At 49.7% G+C, this 13,525-nt stretch overlaps 1 protein-coding gene across 20 annotated transcripts in view; it reads left to right on the forward strand.

Moving 5' to 3' along the window:
• SH3BP4 (SH3 domain binding protein 4) overlaps positions 1-13,525 on the forward strand; it is a 103,199-nt gene that overhangs the window by 16,755 nt on the left and 72,919 nt on the right. The window lies entirely within an intron of this gene.

Here is a 13,525-nt window from a genome sequence, read left to right on the forward strand (position 1 = left end):
GTTCTTTCGGCATAATTGGATGTTTCCGTTGCTTTGCAGTTTTACCAGTAGAGAAATCCTGTGTGTGTGTATTTCATACTTTTCCTGATACCCTTTTATTGCCTCCCTTTCTAGGTCATTTGTTGTGGTTTTATTTTATGCAAACAGTGTGCAAGTGATTCCTTCTGCTGGTTTTCATATTTGGTGTTTGATCTGACTCCACTGGTTTCATCAATGCCTTCTTATATGAAGAGGCCATCTTCTAGAACTCTTCTTTCCTTTATGATTTGGAAGTGAGACCAGCCACCCTGGTTCCAGGCGACTTTGCTGTTAGCTTTAGAAAGGAGAGCATTCAAGCTCATCCCAGCCCAGGGCAACTTCCCCCAGGGTGCCTCTTCCCCTTAGCCACAGGGGAACTTTCATTTGAGAGGTTCTAATTTTGTGTTGTTGAAGCTGCCAGTCTTGTTAGGCAGATTGGCAGCGTAGGATATCTCATTTATTGGCTTTTTGCAGAATTTTGTGGGTGGTTTTGGTTTTGTACTTTTGGTGCTCTGATCTGTGGGTGGCTTTGGGGAACGGTAGAGTCTGGGTCTATGCCCCTTCCTCATGCTCAGAGTCCCCTCCCCTGAAGTTTGGAAGTTGCATGCCATCACGTGCAGTCCTGGGACATCCCAGTGTGTGCTGGCTCTGAGTAGGTGGCTCTGTGACCCTGGACTCTGTCTGGGAGGCTACCCTTGTGCCTTCTGCCCATTCGTTCATTGATTCGCTCAGCAGACAAGCACAGGCTGCCTTCAGCGCCAGTTGTGGCCTTACTGCTGTTCCAAGGACTGAAAACACAGATCTGATCGTGCCTCTTCCTGGCCTGCAGACTTCCAAGGGCTTCGTGGTTTTACAGAATAAACCTCCACTTTTCCACACAGTACACGGAGCCTGCCAAGCTGGACTTGGAGGGTTTTATCCAGAGCCTGTGCCTGCCCTGCCTCCTCCAGCGGGCCTCTAAGATGCCTGTGGGTCCCTTCAGGGAAGCATGTGTGCACCCCAGCCTTTCCCTTACTGCCTCGCCTGGTGGGACCTTCCTTCTCAGCTTTCAGGCTGAAACACGTGTGTGTGTGCACACACACTCTCACACATACACACTCACACACACTCACACATACACACGCACACTCACATACACACACTCTCGCTGTCTCACACACACACATAAACACACACTCTCACACATACACACACACACTCTCACACATACACACACACACTGTCACATACACACACTCTCACACATACACACACACACTCACACATACACACACACTCTCACATACACACACTCTCGCTGTCTCACACACACACATAAACACACACACATATACACACACACTGTCACATACACACACACTGTCACATACACACACACACTGTCACATACACACACTCACACACACTCACACATACACACACACTCACATACACACTCGCTGTCTCACACACACACATAAACACACACACACACACTGTCACATACACACACTCTCACACATACACACTCACACACACTCACACATACACACACACTCTCACATACACACACTCTCGCTGTCTCACACACACACATAAACACACACACTCACACACACATACACACACTCTCGCTGTCTCACATACACTCACATATACACTCACACACACACTCTCACACACACTCACACACACACACATACTCTCTCACACTCACACACACCCCTCTTTGTTTCCAGAGCGCTTCTGCTTTACTTCTAGCTGTGTTGGTCAGAACTCAAAACACTTGGGAACGCTGATGCTGAAGGACTGACCGGATGGAATCTTAAATGTGGAGAAGCCTTAACCCATCTGTAAACCTTGGTGGGACTTCTCCTCCTGTGCATCAGAATCAACTGTGAGGGTTAAAGATATTGCTCAGGTCCTTCCCCTAGAGATTCCATTGGCCTGCAGCTGGGACCTCTGCCTTTTTAATTGTAAAAGCATCCTAGGTGATTGGATAGGCCCAACTGGCATTGAAAATGAGCAGTTTAGACAGTTACCTCCTTTGGAATACGTGTCTTTAGTGGTATCATTTCTGAGATCATGGTTTTTCAAAACTTTGGGTGTGCATAACTGTTTTTATTGTAGGAATAATAAAAGCCTTTGTAGTCATTCCAAATATTACAGACACATAGAAAGTGAACAGTGAGTCACCCTCCTTTCCTGGAACGCCTTCCCCCAGGGTGCCGGTCTTGCATTCCACCGCTAATTCCAGCTAATTGGGGTACACTCTTCAGCTGACTTCTGTTGCGTAGGTTTCCATGTCTGTATTCCCAGATGGGATTTATGTGTCATTTGCTTTTTTGTTTATTAGCGCTGGGGATTGGGATCACTTTTTGCCTAGTAAAAACAATTGGAGAGAGGGTTGACTTTTTTTTTTAACTGCTTTAGAATTGTTTTGTGGGTTATCAGGTCTAAATGGAAAGAAGGTAGATGTGGTGATGGCTGTAGCATGAGTTACCAGACACATTTCTTCAGAGACTACATGAAGACAACAAAATAGGCTACTCAATATGGCCTTCCCTCACTGCCTTTAAAAAAATATTCTAAAATTGTGGTAAAAGACATAATATAAATGTTATCATCTTAACCATCTGGAAGCATACAGTTCAGTTGCCTTAGAGTTGTGTAGCAGAATCTTCACCACTTTTTCATCTTGCAGAATGAAAATTCTGTACCCGTTTCCTCCTCCCCCAGCTCCTGGCACCCACCATTCCACTTTCTGTTGCTATGGATTTGACTACTGCAGGTACTTCGTATAGGTGGAATCATACAGTATTTGTCTTTTTGTGATTGGTGTATTTCACTTAGTGTAGTGTCTTCAAGGTTCATCCATGCTGTGGCCTGTGATGTTATAGTTGAAGGCTGCATAATATTCCATTATATGTATGTGTTATATTTTGTTTATCCATTCATCTGTCCATGGACATTTGAGTTGCACCTGCTGGCTATAGTGAATAATGCTGCTGTGAACCTGGGTGCGCAGATATCTCTTCGAGACCATGCTCCCAGCTCTTTTGGGTATATTCCCAGAGGTGGAATTGCTGGATTATATGGTAATTCCATTTTTAATTTTTTGCGGAACTTCCATATTATTCTCCATAGCATTCACTCCATTTGGCGTTTCCATCGACAGTGTACAAGGGTTCCGGTTCCTTCACATCCTCACCAGCATTTGTTGTTTTCTGTTTTTTTTGACAGTAGCCGTCTCAACAGGTGTGTGGTGGTCTCTCACGGTGGTTTTGATTTGCATCTCTCTGACGACTCATGATGTTGGCCAGCTTCCCTTCTTTAAACTGCATTTATTAACTTAAAGTTTCTGTAAAGTTTTCCTTTTTCGTTTCGCTTTTTTCTTTCTTTCTTTTCTTTTCTTTTTTTTTTTTTTGAGACAGAATCTTGCTCTGTTGCTAGGCTGGAGTGCAGTGGCGTGATCTCGGCTCACTGCAACCTCCACCTCCCAGGTTCAAGCGATTCTTCTGCCTCAGCCTCCAGAGTAGCTGAGACTATGGGCGTGCACCACCACGCCCAGCTAATTTTTGTATTTTTAGTAGAGACTGGGTTTCACCATGTTGGCCAGGATGGCCTCAATCTCTTGACCTCATGATCCACCCATCTCAGCCTCCCTAAGTGCTGGGATTACAGGTGTGAACCACTGTGCCCAGCCCTTTTTTTTTTTTTTTTTTGAGACAGTGTCGCCCAGGCTGGAGTGCAGTGGCGCCATCTCGGCTCACTGCAACCTCTGCCTCCTGGGTTCAAGTGATTGTCATGCCGCAGCCTCCTGAGTAGCTGGGATTATAGGCATGCGCCACCATGCTTGGCTAATTTTTGTATTTTTTTGGTAGAGACAGGGTTTTACTATGTTGGCCAGGCTGGTCTTGGACTCTTGACCTCAGGTGATCCACCTGCCTCAGCCTCCCAAAGTGCTGGGAAGCATGGTGGCTCATGCCTGTAATCCCTTCAGTTTTTTTTTGTTGTTGTTTTTTTTGTTTGTTTGTTTTTTGTAGAGATGGAGGAGGGAGGAGGGAAGCTGAGGCAGAAGGATCGCTTGAGCCCATCAGTCTGAGACCAACCTGGGCAACATAGTGAAACCCCGTCTTTACAAAAAAATACAAAAACTGAGCTGGGCAGGTGGCATGCGCCTGTAGTCCCAGCTACTGGGGAGACTAAGCTGGAAGGATGACTGAGCCCAGGAGAGGATGGTTGAGCCCAGGAGGTCAAGGCTGCAGTGAACTGCGATCATGCCACTGCACTGCAGCCTCCAGCCTGGGTACAGAGCAAGAGCTTGTTTCAAAAAAAAGAAAAACAAAAGAAAAGAAAAAGTAAAGCTCAGCACTTTGGGAGGCCGAGACGGGGCGGATCACGAGGTCAGGAGATGGAGACCATCCTGGCTAACATGGTGACACCCCGTCTCTACTAAAAAATGCAAAAAAAACCTAGCCGGGCGAGGTGGCGGGCGCCTGTAGTCCCTGCTACTTGGGAGGCTGAGGCAGGAGAATGGCGTGAACCCGGGAGGCGGAGCTTGCAGTGAGCTGAGATCCGGCCACTGCACTCCAGCCTGGGCCACAGAGCGAGACTCCGTCTCAAAAAAAAAAAGAAAAAAAAAAAAAAAGAAAAAGTAAAGCTCAAGTGAGTTGTTTTAGATAGTGTATGTTTCTTTCATTGCACATTTGCTTGGGGAGCTTATTTCTGAACAGACTGCAGAGAGAAGTTCCTTCCGTGGAAAGTGGGAACGAACCTTTTTCCTGGGTTTACTCTTCCAAAGCCACCTGTACCCTTGCAGATCGTTGAGAGTGCATGTAGTTGAAGTGTGTTGTGTTGAAAAACACATGCGGAACACAGACATCACTGCAGACCTGAGGGCTGAGACTCCAGCCTCCTGGTGACTCTAAAGTGTGACCAGCAATTGTCCTTTTGTCTGTTGGTGAGTTACATGTGTATCGTAGAAGATGTAGAAAATAGAGCCTCGGAAAGAAATTAAAAATCATCTGACTTCTCTTAACTCCATTACTGTGAGCTCAATCACACAGACATTCTTTTTAGATGGCGTCATTTGTGTTCATATCTGCACCCTGCTTCTTTCACTGGGAGGTTTCACTGGCGGTGCTGACGTCGCCCACACACCATCCACCTGTGAGCCACCCCCGGCGGGAGGTGGAAGGCCATCTTCCGGGGAAGTTATTTTCAGTGCTGTTTCGTGACCCCTCGCTGATGGAACACAGTGGTTCACCTACCCCTGTGCCCTCCCAGTTTTAACATTTCCCTTGCCAATCTTCCTTGCTAAGATTGGCATCTTTGCAGCATTTCTAAGCAGTAGGTACAGCTTCACTTTGCAAAAGTCATTCCAGTGCTTTGTCCTGAAATCAAGTCATCGAGGATTTGTTGACCACCTCTTATGCGGGAGGCACCCGTCAGTCCCAAAGCAGTTTGACTTTCTGAGGCGGTCATATGCAATACGTACCCCCCTGAACTGACGGTGCCTGCCCTTCCTCACTTAATTCAGCTGTGGGCTCCCAGAAACCCTTCTATCTAAAGCCCGGAGTTTTTGTTTTGTTTTGTTTTGTTTTGTTTTGAGACTTGGTCTTGCTCTGTTGCCCAGGCTGGAGTGGAGGGCACAAGGATGAGTGACTTCTGGGCTCAAGGAATCCTCCTGCCTCAGCCTCCTGAGTAGCTGGGCCCACAGCCGTGTGCCACCACACCCAGCTAAGTTTTAAAACTGTTTTTGTAGAAGGTTTCCCTATGTTGTCCAGGCTAGTCTCAAACTCCTGGGGTCAAGGGATCCTCCTACCTCAGCTTCCAAAAGTGCCAGGACTAGAGGTGTGAGCCACTGCACCTGGTCAAGCCTGGATTTTTGGGAGACTATGAGGCTGCACTGCTGACACAAGCCAGTCTCCAAGTGCTCCGGGTCTAGTAAGTCAACAGGGGAGGCTTTTAGAACTCGGCAGCTCCTCGCTGGTCGTGGGAAAACTCATTTAGCAATTTGCGAAGGGCCTGGCATGGTGGCTCACGCCTGTAATCCCAGCACTTTGGGAGGCCATGGTGGGTGGATCACTTGAGATCAGGAGTTCGAGAGCAGCCTGGCCAACATGGTAAAGCCCCATCTCTACTAAAAATACAGAATTAGCCGGCCGTGGTGGTGCACGCCTGTAATCCCAACTACTCAGGAGGCTGAAGCAGGAGAATCACTTGAACCCGCGAGGCTGGGGTTGCAGTGAGCCAAGATCGCGCTATTGCACTCCAGCCTGGGCAAAGAGCGAAACTCTGTCTCAAAAAAAAAAAAGAGAGATTTATGAAGGTCATGAGCTCCAGCCCATTTCATCACTCCATAAAGTTCTGCGTTGGTGAAATGTGCAGGACACGCAGCTCTGTGGACACGCAGCCCTGGAGCTAGCAGGAGTATCCTGCATCCCACCACAGGAGGTGCTGAGTCCACTTGGAAGCCCAGAAAAAGACCTCCTTCAGGTCTTGCCTTAGTGTTGGGCTGGCACAGGCCTTCTGGTGCTCAGGGTCTTCGTTCCCTGGTTGCATTTTACAGTAACAAAGGCTCCATGCAGTCCGCGACCCAGGGCGTTCACAAGCTCTCTTAGCTCTGAAAAATCGAGGGGTTCCTTGCCAGCTTCTCTGGCTCCTCTCTGCCTCCTCTTTGTTCCTTGGCTGGTGCTGGGGTGCTTTTTGGCCAAGGATGAGGGGAGGGGAAGGAATCTGAGCCCGTCAGCGTGCCCACACTGGGGGTGCTGCAGGTCGCGTTTCACCCCGGCACGCCCTGCCTGCCCGTGACATGTGGCGATTTGTTATGGGGATCATAATAAAACTTAGTCTGATTAGAGGCATGTGGGAAGCATGCCCAGCACACATCTCAGTCCCGTCCCTCAGAGCAGGCCAAGCTCGGGCGGCAGGCAGCTGCCTTGCAATTCTCAGAGTTTCAGGAACTGGACAGGGGAAGGTTGGCTTGCGATGTATTTCTCTGGGTTCGTTTGGTGCCGGGATTGAGTATTTCTGGTGGAGACAGTTGTTGGAGAGCTCCTGGGGAGACAGGCATTTTGTGGTTGGTTGCATTGTTATCCCACAGGGAATTGGTTTCTTGCCTCCAGGAAATGGCAGTAACATCGGGGACAGCAGCAGTCGCAGGACGGCAGACGAGTCACTCAGGGTGCAGGGTGCTCTGGCTGGAGCTGCTGCTGTTCTCCCTTTCACTGGTGGAGAAGCCGGGCCTGGGGAAGTGCAGGCACTTGCTGAGGTCACAGCAGCTGGACTTGAGCCTGGAAATCTGTCTGCACCTAAGCCAGTGTCTCTTACCTCCGGCATCTGAGTCCCATCGTCTGATGTGGCTTTAACCTCAGGATCGGGCCTAATTCTAGAATCCTACCTGTGAGGCAAGCACTGTGAGTGGCTTCATTTCATATATGGGGAAACTGAGGCACCAAGCAGTTTGCTCAAGCTTTGAGGGTCAAAAATTGAAAGTTGTTTGAGGCTGGGCGCTGTGGCTCATGTCTGTGATCCCAACATTTCAGGAGACTGAAACAGGGGGATTGCTTGAGTCCAGGGGTTCAAATCCAGCCTGAGCAACATGGTGAAACCCCTTCTCTACAAAAAATATGAAAATTAGCCGGGCATGGTGGCGCGTGCCTGTAGTCTCAGCTACCCAGGAGGCTGAGGTGGGAAGATCACCTAAGCCCAGGAGATTGAGGCTGCAGTGAGCTGCAGTCATGCCATTGTGCTCCAGCCTGGGCAACAGAGCAAGATCCTCTCTCAAAAAAAATAAAAGTAGTTTGACCAGGAGCATTCAACCTTAGTTTCCCCCTAACTTCTAGTGGCTTCCCCGCTTCTCTGCTTAAAAGAGACTATTTCTTTTCTCCAGCCTCAGCTTCCTGTCTCCTCAGCTCCATAGAAACTGAGCTCCAGGTCCCCCATAGAAACTGAGCTCCAGGTCCCCCATAGAAACTGAGCTCCAGGTCCCCCATAGAAACTGAGCTCCAGGTCCCCCATAGAAACTGAGCTCCAGGTCCCCCATAGGAACTGAGCTCCAGGTCCCCCATAGGAACTGAGCTCCAGGTCCCCCATAGGAACTGAGCTCCAGGTCCCCCATAGGAACTGAGCTCCAGGTCCCCCATAGGAACTGAGCTCCGGGTCCCCCATAGGAACTGAGCTCCGGGTCCCCCATAGGAACTGAGCTCCGGGTCCCCCATAGGAACTGAGCTCCGGGTCCCCCATAGGAACTGAGCTCCGGGTCCCCCATAGGAACTGAGCTCCGGGTCCCCCATAGGAACTGAGCTCCGGGTCCCCCATAGAAACTGAGCTCCGGGTCCCCCATAGAAACTGAGCTCCGGGTCCCCCATAGAAACTGAGCTCTCCAAATTGAACAAGGACCCCAGAACACAGGAGTCTGTGCCAAGTTTGGTGCCAGGGATGATGCATGTGGTTGTATCTTCTAGGGACAGGGGTCCTGGCTTTCATCTAGTGACCCCTGTGGGGGCCTCCTGCGGATTCCCCATCTACCCCTGAAGAGTAGCTCCTGCAGGGCGGTCCAGGTTACCCCAGCAGCGCCCACCTGGCCAGCTTTGAAGGGCTTGGGCAGGACAGGTGGTATCTGGGCCCTTCTCCTAGAAATTGCCTTTTTATAAATGCAGGCCAGTGCGTCACCTTTATTTATTCATTCAGTCACTTAGATTTTAAACTCGTGTTGAGCTTATAGTCAGCTGACAGTTCTGAGTATCTCACTTAGATCCTTATGGGGTGACAGGGCAGGTGTGTACCAAGTTAAGGTCTCTGTTGCATTTTATGGGTGGCTGCCTGCAGTTAAGCAGGGCTACCGTCTCTTGGTCCTGGGCTTCTTTTTTCGTGATAAATACAGAAACCGATGTTTACCCCCTTCTGGTAGTGGACATAGGGGCATCTCTGAGCAGAAAGCAAGCAGGGGCCTGCGGAAGGGGTTAAGAGGGGCTGGACAGGTGACCAGGGTCACCATCGCATGGATAAGTCACGCTGATGGCATCGTGTGGCGAGAAGGGCACTTGCCTCTGTGGTCTTCCTGAGTAACACACAACCCAGTCTCACTGGGAGAAATACATGAGGCAAACCCCAGCCGAGGGGCGTCTTACAGAATACCTAACCAGGCCTCCTCTGTACTGTCAAGGTCACCCGAAACACACAATGTCTGGGGAGATGCCCTAGCCAAGAGGAGCTTAAAGAGACACAACACGTAACGTCGTGTGGTGATCTGGATGGGATCCTGGAACAGATAAAAGGACCTCAGGGACAAACATAGGAGACCCGGATGAAGGACAGGCTTTATTGTTTGACGTTAGTGCACTGACATCCATTGTGACAAAGGTGGCCCTCCTGTAAGACATTCACAGGGAAGCCAGGGGGTGGGGGGCCTGTGGGAATTCTCTATATTATCTCCATGACTTTTCTATGAATATAAATCTATCCTAAAAGAAAAAGCGTATTTAAGAAAACAGGTAAGAGTGGTTGGGAAGACTGGTCGGAGGCTGGGGTTCCAGGCCTGACCCTCTGCACCCGTGTCCGCTTCAGGCAGGTGACACTGGGCACCCCCTGCCAGGGAGAAGCCCAGGGTCCCCACTCTCTGGCCGGGAACTTCCCTTTCCTACAGACCCTCGCTTGGTGCGCCATGGCAGGTGGGCCCAGGCCTCCCAGTTGGGCCGAGGCCCATCTCTTTTCCCAACAGCACGTCCTTTGTTGTCTCCAGCCCAGACGTGTAGAGGTGAGCCACCCTCCTGGCCAGTGAGGAGCTTCTAAACACGGAGACAGATCAGTTTTTTGCCGAGTGAACTTGAGAACCAAAGCAGAGCTGCAGGGACAATGGTGCATTATTAAACGGCTCTGAAACTCAGAGCCCAGAGCACCCGGCTCTGGGGTGATTGGCAGGTGTTGGACCTGTGGCTGTGGCCCCAGCCCCCACTAATCCCATTACCGACTTAGGGGGTGAGTGGATGGAAAACAGGATGAGAGTGTCTCTCCCCCAAAGAGGGCTGGTTCAAGTGGGAATATTCACAGCCACACCAAGGCACCTGCTCCTTAGATGTTTTTTTTTTTTTGCTTATGCAGTCAGTGCACAGAGTGAGCCCTGCACTGGAAAAGACACGCACGTGCATATGCACACACACAGACACACACACACACGCATGCACACACACAGGCACACACACATGCATGCACACACAGGCACACACACACGCATGCACACACACACGTACACACACATGCATGCACACACACAGGCGCACACACACACACACATGCACACACACAGACCCTGAGGCCCTGCACTTGAGTTTCTAGTCTTAAGAAGGGGTCACCGAGGCTGTGTCCTGCAGCTGCCAGTGGCCAGTCTGCCCCACTCGGATGGTCTATTTTATTTATTTATTTATTTTTTGAGATGGAGTTTGGCTCTTGTTACCCAGGCTGGAGTGCAGAGGCACGATCTCTGCTCACTGCAACCTCCACCTCCTGGGTTTAAGTGATTCTCCTGCCTCAGCCTCCCGAGTAGCTGGGATTACAGGCATGCGCCACCACGCCTGGCTAATTTTTGTATTTTTTAGTAGAGATGGGGTTTCACTGTGTTGGCCAGGCTGGTCTTGAACTCCCGACCTCAGGTGATCCGCCTGCCTCAGCCTCCCAAAGTGCTGGGATTACAGGTGTGAGCCACCGTGCCTGGCAGTCTGTTTCTATTTTGACATTTCCTCACTGCACCTGGAGAAGAGCTTCATTCGTTCATTCATCCATCCATTCATTCATTCTTTCATCCATTCATTCATTCATTAATTCATTCAACAAGTACCTGCCAGCCTGTGCAGCAGTGTTGCCAGGTGAGAAGGGTGGGTAAAAATGCAGGGACCCCCTCACTCGGTCGCTGCGGGACTAGGTACTCTTTTCCTGCACCCCACAGTGCCCCGAGGCCCCACTGGTCATCCGTCCAGCACTCTGCTCGCTGACTGGTGTGGTGAACTCTCCGGCTGGGCTCCTTTCTTGCTGCAGGTGCTGCGTCTCTTTCTTAAGACTGTGTAGAAAGTTCTTTTGTCCGGGTGACATTGGCATGATTGAATCAGTGCCAGGGCCAAACAGGATGTGGTTCTGGGCGACTCCCAACTCCCTGCAAATCCATGGTTGTTTTCAGTTGCCTTAAGAGGGATAACTGAAACAGAGACAAACGCCCCAAAGGTAGGGTTCTTCGAGGTCCTGGAGGGCAGCCCTGGCCCCGTGGAGAGAGACCGAGTTCTGCAGCATCCGTGGCCTGCATTTGAAACTGAAAGGCAAGAGGCTGGTGAACTCCAAGAGTCATGCCGCGGCACGGAGGAACAGGCTGAACCTCTGGAGGAACGGCTCTACCTCCAGGTCAGGCTAGAGGCTTTTACATTTGGTTTGGTGAGGAGAGAGAGCAGGGTTTCTGGGTGCTGGACATGCTTCTGGGTCAGAGCTGGTGCGTTTCTTTGCAGGGCAAGGTGGACAGGAGGCGGGGATGCCGGGGAAGCATCTGCTGCATTTCTTGAGGTTTCACAGGGTGCAGAGCCCCTGTCCTCACTGTTCCGTGGGGTGCCAAGGAAGCAAGCCGTGTGGTCCCTGAACTTTGAGTAGATACAGATAATATTTGAAAATATTTGGGAATGTTTACACAATCACAAAAGCAATGAACACTTGCATAGCCACTACTCAGGCCAAGAAATGGAACTTAACTTTGAAATTCCCTTTGCCCCTCCCAATCCCAGCTCCCTGCTGCTGATCCTCTTCCCTCCCTGCAAAAATGTGTTTATCGGATAAACCCAAAGCATTTAAGGGAGTCCCTGTCCTGAATTTCGCGGTTGTCATTCTCTGCTGTTTTTTGGTTTTATCACATGGGGTTGTGTTTCTAAGCAACATCATTTGTTTTTGTTTTTAACTTTTATATACATGGAATCATGCAATATCTTTTGTGGCTGGCAGACTCTGAGATGCCCTTCAGTGATCCACACCTCCTGGTGTTCACATCCTGTGAAGTCCCCTCCCTTTGGTGTGAGCCGAGCTAGCAACTTGCTTCTAACCAGTAGGATGCATCCAAGTTGATGCTGCGCCTTCCTCCTGTGATTAGGTTATGTGGGCTTATAACTTCCTCCTTGACAACAGATGGTCTCCCCTGCTGGCTGTGGTGGTGCAGGCTGCGATATAGAGAGGCCACATGGCAAGGAACTGAGGGTGGCCACCCCCTGGCAGCCAGCATGCAGTTGAGGCTTCAGTCCCATGGCCATGAGGAACTGGATGCTACAGCAAGCAGGTGACCCTGGAGGACCCCTCCCCAGTTTAACCTTGAGATGAGACCCCAGCCTGCACCAAGACCTTGATGGCAGCTCTGTGAGAGGCCCTGAAGAAGAGGGCCTCTTCTTCACCCAGCTAAGCCGCATCTGGATTCCTGACCTATAGAAACTGTACAATAATAGAAGTCTGTTGTTTGGGGCAATTTGTTACACAGCATTAGCTAGCTAATACATAGTCTTGCAAGAGTTCCTTTTTTGCCTGAGCGTGATGTTCTTGAGGTTCGTCTGTGTTGATATCTGTAGTTGTAGTTCATCTGCTTTCATTACTATGTTCCTTTCCCTTGTAAGTAGTCCGCCCTTATCTGCAGGGGATACAAGGCCCCCAGAAGGTGTGCCTGAAACTTCAGATAGTGCCAAACCCTATATATACGATATATTTTTTCCTATGTATACATGCCTATGACAAAGTTTAGTTTGCAAACTTGGGCACACTTATTTTTTCCTATGTATACATGCCTATGACAAAGTTTAGTTTGCAAACTTAGGCACACTGAGAGATGAACAATAATGAATAATAAAATAGAAAAATTATAGCACTGTATTGTAATAAAAGTTGTGTGAATGTGTTTTCTCCCTGCCAGAATATCTTATTGTACTGTAGCACCTGTTTTGGGACCACAGTTGGCCAGGGGTAACTGAAACCATGGAAACTTGGGATGAGGGGGGACTGCTGTATGTTAATGCCTTGGCTTAATTATTCTTTCTGCTCCTGAAGGACAATAGGTTGTTTACAGCCTTTGCTATCAGAAACCACACTTGCTGTGAAGGTCTTTGTACATGACTTCCAGCTCAGCGTGCAAATGTTTATCTAGGGAGTGCTGCTGGGCCTTGGCTGCCAGTCCAGCTCCACTTCCCACAGCAGCCTTCAGGTTCGCCCAGGCTCCTCCACATGCTCCCCTCCCTCAATATTGTCCGCCTTTTTTCACTTGGGGGGATGCTGATGGGTGTGAGATGGTATCTGAGTGTTTTTATGTTCTTCCAGAAGCTGATGTTTACGGACCATTCTGATTTCCTCCCATGCGGAGATCCTTTTTGTGGTTTTTGCCCACTTTTCTTATTGAATTGTAGGAGTGCTTTCTGTTTTTGTTTTTTTAAGACAGGGTCTCACTGTGTCGCCCAGGCTGGAGTACAGCGGTGCGCAAGCTCTGCTCACTGCAACCTCCGTCTCTGGGGTAGCTGGG

The sequence above is a fragment of the Macaca fascicularis genome, chromosome 12 (assembly GCF_037993035.2).
Source record: "Macaca fascicularis isolate 582-1 chromosome 12, T2T-MFA8v1.1".
NCBI lineage: Eukaryota > Metazoa > Chordata > Mammalia > Primates > Cercopithecidae > Macaca > Macaca fascicularis.